The 5,808-nt window shown below is 38.5% G+C and overlaps 1 protein-coding gene across 2 annotated transcripts in view; it reads right to left on the bottom strand.

Annotated features, from left to right (window-relative positions):
• Positions 1–286: 286 nt before the first annotated feature.
• The window catches only part of NRG4 (neuregulin 4), a 175,250-nt gene continuing 169,728 nt past the window's right edge, over positions 287–5,808 (bottom strand). For both annotated transcript variants that reach the window (XM_034993540.1, XM_034993541.1), the window contains one exon: positions 287–3,023. The gene's annotated coding sequence lies outside the window, so the exon portion shown is untranslated. The remainder of the gene's footprint in view (positions 3,024–5,808) is intronic.

Here is a 5,808-nt window from a genome sequence, read left to right as displayed (position 1 = left end):
GTAAAATGGCTTTCACAATATGTAATAATTTTTGGGCTCCACCTTTCCTAGAAAATGGAAACTGGGATATGTGTATTTCAAAAAAAATAATAATAACTTTATATGTATCAGTTTTGTAGCTTTGACTAAAGATTATATTAGGGGTAGTTTTTAATAAGTTAGATGAAGGACAACTTCGTACATAACAAAACACAAACAGAATTGAGAGCTTTTCCATCATGAGGCACAACCCTGATTATGGCTTTATTGTACCAGGTTGTATAGCTGCTGTGTAATGTGACTTTATAAATAGTCTTCTGCATAGGAAGATTGAAAGAGGATTTATCAATAGGATGGAGATTTAAGACATTTCATGACTACCTCTGCATTGTTTGTTAGATCTTTTAGCAAAATCATGAAGACATTTTTTTCTCCCTTAATGGAGAAAAAAATACATGGATAGCTTGAGAAATCTTTCTCTGCTTTGCAGTTTTGCCAATTTTTTTCAGAAGCTGTAACAAAATTATTAGACTTTTTACTTATTTGATAAAAATTAACTATTTTTGTTCTAGTACCCAAAAGTTGCTTAGTCAAATAAGTTGCCAAGACTAATCGGTATTTTACTACTTTATAAGGAAAAAATTTTCCTTTTCCCTCAATGAAGAAATTGTAAGAGAAAATCCTTTTCTTCACCTAGATCTATATAGCCAACTGACAGACCAGACCATTGCATCACCTTATTTTGGTTTTATACCAATAAAACATACCTTGGAAACTGTTTTGTATGTCATTGCTTTTGGTGACTGAATGACAGAGGTAAACAATACTTTAGAAATGAAAACTCAGAATAGTAGTTGTCAGCTAGTAAATCCTGCCATGTTCCCAGTAGAATGATTTTTAAGCTTGTATTTCTAACTATGCTAATATCTATATGAGATATGTTCAGAGAACACCAGTTTTCCCTAGTGACCTTTCTTCACATAGTGATAGAACCTTTGATTTTCAGCTAGGCACATGCCTGCAATAACAAAGACTACATTTCCCAGTGTCCCTTGCCATTGACTGTTGTGGCCAGTGAAATGTAAGGGGTGTATACTATTTTTTTGCCCTTTCTTGAGCTTGTTGCTTGGAAGTGGATCTGGTAGTGAGACATCTTGAACTCTCCAGAAGAGGCAACATTACTGGAGAAGAGAATCACACAGAAAGAAGGGTCCTGGGTTGCTGTACAATTTTGTTGAAGTGCTAACATACGTGGCTTGGATTGCCTATCTCCATACTGTCTTACAAGATAGAAATTAACGTCAATCTTGCCTCAGCCACTGTTCTTCATTATAATAGATGTTTATATTAGCTTATTCTACCTAAGACAGTATATGTCTAATGTATGGTACGTTTGTAATGGTCAGTGGTTCTAACAGAACAGCAGAAAACCTGCAAGGTAAGTGAAATCAAAGGTATTAACCTTTCTGCTTTTCTATTTTTAATCACTTTCTCAGTTTTTACATTAAAAGGTTTTCTCTTGCTGTATATGTATATGATAAAAATACTTAAACCACATGTTTATTGTGTGGTTATCCTAAATCTTAACTTCCTGAAGAAAGTCCAAAGAAAAATTTTAGAGTTTTTTATCTGTGAATATTAATATCTAGCCTTTAGTTGTTAAACTTTTCTGTTATTTGACATTGGTTACCTATTACCAAATGGGTACTCAATACTCAAAATTCAAGTCTTTGGATATGCCTACATAGCACATAAGGAAAATACTTTGTAAATTTTCCTTGTCTCTGATATTAACAAGTGTTGTTTGAATACTAGAGGAAGAAGGATCTGAAAAACTAAAAATCTGAACAAAATGAGCATGATGATTGAATGGATTATTTTATTTTTCAAATCAGTACTCCTACAAAACATTTTACTACTTCCCAAAGGCGAGTCTGCTGTAGGATCGTTTCAATACGATATTTGAGGTTATAGGGTCCCTTTGTATATCTGAGCTTTGGGGGCTTGTTATGTAAATTCATTTGACCACAAGGTTGTGATCTTGGTGCAGAACAGAAAGGGGAGAAACTGACTCAATAGAAACAACTGTAGTATTGATGAAAACAAAAGCCATCTACCCTGCCTCTAGAAGTCTTGATGTTGCATGGAAAGGAACAGGAATTTAAAGTTAAGATGAAGTAATTACAATTTTGAAGACCTGTGTTAAACAAAAGCAAGAATTAAAGGATAATTTTTTCAGCTAAAAACATACTAAATTCCTAGAAATGGCAACTTTTATATACTCATTTATGAAACTGGAGAACAGATCATATGTGAGAAAAGAGCACAAGAGAAGGAAAGATTATATTCTTAAAGTGTCTTCATACACTGAACTGCCTTCTCTCAAGTGATGATCAGACAGGATGGTTTAAGCAAGACACTTAAAATACTTCCTTTTTATGCTTTCACAGCACAGTCCTGCTGTAATTTGCTCTGTAAAAGTCTACTTCAAGAAATTACATTTCCATTCCCTTTATGCAAGTAGAACTAAACTCCTCACAAGCCATCTAAGTAAAAGGAGGGAAGGCAGACCTTGGGATTAAAATTTAGAAATAGACACACTACATAATGACATAATAATCTACTGTGACCTATCTAAAGAAGGGCATTCAGTAGGCCACTTCACCACTTACAGTTCTCTCAACTTTGCCTAAAAATGGATCATGAGCAGACAGCAATTTCTCAAATTTGTAAAAGAGGCCAGATAGCAAAAGCTTTGCCAATGATTTATATTGCAAGTTTAACACATTGAACATGCAAAGAATGTAAAACTTTAACAAATCTGAAAATTTTCTATGCATTCTATAGAATTTTTTGAGAAAAAAATGAAACTGTCTTTGTCATTTTGTTCCCACACAATCTAACCCAGATTATCACCTCCATAAATTCAGTTTTAATGGAAACAGAAGACTCTAAATCCTCTTGTTTGGAAATTGTGAGATTTTTAGATGACTGACTTGATTTTCACTTGTAGAAACTGGATAGGAGGCTGCTTAATGAAAATCCTAAAATAACAAAACATAGTAAGCATTAGTAATAACATCCTTGTTAAGAGAACAAAATATCTACATAATGTGAAGAATGTGTCACCAGAAAGTTATTTTAATGGTCCTATGTGATGGGGGAGGGGGGGATCCTCAGGATGGCGGCAGAGTAGGGGACCTTGTTTCATCTGGTCACTTGAATTTAGCTGGATATCTACCAAACCATTATGAACACACAAATTCAATCTCAGATGTGAGATTTATGTGGATCTCTTCAAGCACAAAAATGACTACCTTTTGCAAGGCAGGAGGTGCGGAACCTTGAATCTTCGGGGGGGGGGGGGGAATACTGGGAGATAAACGGAGGGAGAGTGATATAACAATGGAGCATAAAATCGGAACCTTAGAAATCTGCTCCAGTGAGAGACATCCCTGGGATAAATAGAGCAGAATTCTAGGGGGATCATTGTCTCAGGATTCCAGGAGGCTCAGAAAAAATGGGGGAGCCTGAACTGATAGAGTGCCCAAGCAGTGGAGCGGGGAGACTGGTTATGGTCAGCAAGCCAGGAAGGGACTCTCAGCTCCGGTCACCATAAACCAAGACCTGGGCTGGTAGGAGGGCCGCTCTCTGAGGACCCTGAAAAGGACTAGAAGGTGCAGGCTCTTTAACATTCCAGAGGAGATAGGAAATGGCTTGCGCCCACAACAGGGCAACAGCTCTCAGGGCAGTGTGGCACTCGAAAGGACACTAGAGCGGCACCCTGCCGCGACCTAGGAGCTGCAGAAGAGGGTGCACGTGTGAGCCCACGGCTGCTTGCAACTAGAAAGGCACAAAGCGCAGAGATGCCCAAAGGTCCCTGGAACTCCCCTGGGAGAGTTGCAGTGGGTACAGATAGGGCAAAGCTGTGGAGTTTGGTACACAGAGAAGTGGAGATGGTTTGACCTGGAGGATTTATTGAGGAAAAGGAACCACGACCTTGTGGCTCTGGGCCAGGGATTCCTGCACAGCCATATGTGCTCTGACCCTCTGAAGAGAAGTGGAAAGCTGAAAGGAACAAAAGCCACACAGACGACCAGCTCACATTAAGCCCATCCCCGGGACAAGGGGTATGGCAACTCCACTCAGGCAAAGATGCCTGAAAAGCTGAATAGAAGGCCCCTACCCCAGAAGACAAATTGGGAAAACTAATGAATGACAAGCTTATTTCCCACAGGACTGTAAAACTCCAGCGCCAGGGGAAAATAATATATTGAGCTCCAAGTGTTCCCTCATGACTCGTTTATACTTCAGGCTAAAATTTTACTTTTTTTTTTTTTTTTACCCTATTCCCGTTTCAAATAGATTATTTCCCAACTTATGTCCTTAAGTTACTTTTTAACTATAGATTTTATAGATTTATGCCATTTTATAAATTTATGCTCCATACTAGTCCGTTTTGCACTCTATTCAATTTTATCTTGATATATATGTAAGTTCTGGTTTCTTTGCAATTTGGGGATACAGTGTCTTCCAAAACAGACCAAAAATCAATCAGGAACAGGCAGATCACTCTGCCTTGTCCATCCTGAGAAATTATAATCCCCCCCCCCTTTTTTTTTTTTACTGTTTTGGATCATCTTGGCTTTGTTTGCACATCTGGTAGCTTCTGACCACTTTGGAATTGTTCTAGGGTGCATTTTGCTTGGGTCATGGTTGATATTTTGGACTCTGTTCATTTGCTCAACCATCCCTCGACAGAATGATGGAGGAACTCTCAACAAAGAAAGGGACCAGACACAATGTCCTCTGCCATAGAACTAATGGATATGGATATAAGCAAGATATCAGAGATAGAATTCAGGATAGCAATCATAAAGTCAATACCTAGCCTTGTAAAAAGCATTAGTGACTACAGAATCTCTAAGGGCAGAAATGAGATCTAATCAGGCCAAACTTAAAAATGCTATAAATGAGATGCAGTCTAAATTGGATGCTCTAATAGCTAGGGTAAGTGAGGCAGAAGAGAGAATAAGTGACATAGAAGACAGGCTGATAGAAAGGAAGGAAATTGAGGAAAACAGGTATAGGAAGCTAGTAGGTCATGAAAAAAGGCTTGGACAGATTAATGATGCCATGAAACATTGCAATGTCAGAATTTTGGGATCCCAAGGGGGTGAAGAGAGGAGAGAGGACTAGAAGGTATATTTGAGCAAATGATAGGTGAGAACTTCCCTAATCTGGGGAAGAAAACAAGCATTCATGTCTAAAAGGCACAGAAGACCCCTCCCAAAATCAATAAAAATAGATCAACACCCTGACATAAAATAGTGAAGCTTGCAAAGCCAAAGAAGCTATCCTGAGCACAGCTAGGGGGAAGAGATTTCTTACATATAGAAGGAGGAACTTCAGAATAACATCAGACCTATCCACAGAAACCTGGCAGGCTAGAAAGGGCTGGCAAGACATTTAAGGTACTAAGTGAGAAGAATATGCAGCCAAGAATACTTTATCCAGCAAGGTTGTCATTCAGAATGGACAGAGAGATAAAGAGTTTCTAGGACAGGCAGAAACTGAAAGAATGTGTGACCACCAAACCAACCCTGCAATATATACTGAGGATTCTGTAAGCTGGAGTGCCAATTCTCATATCAGACAAATTAGATTTTATTTTTTTAAAGATTTTTATTTATTTATTTGACAGAGAGAAAGAGACAGCATGAGAGGGAACACAAGCAGGGGGAGCGGGAGAAGGAGAAGCAGGCTTCCCGCTGAGCAGGGAGCCCAATGCGGGGCTCGATCCCAGGACCCTGGGATCATGACCTGAGC

The sequence above is a fragment of the Mirounga leonina genome, unplaced genomic scaffold (assembly GCF_011800145.1).
Source record: "Mirounga leonina isolate KUSES-001 unplaced genomic scaffold, KU_Mleo_1.0 Mir_91, whole genome shotgun sequence".
Classification (NCBI taxonomy): domain Eukaryota; kingdom Metazoa; phylum Chordata; class Mammalia; order Carnivora; family Phocidae; genus Mirounga; species Mirounga leonina.
Note: the sequence above shows the minus strand (reverse complement) of the source record. Positions and strands in the feature narration are given on the sequence as shown.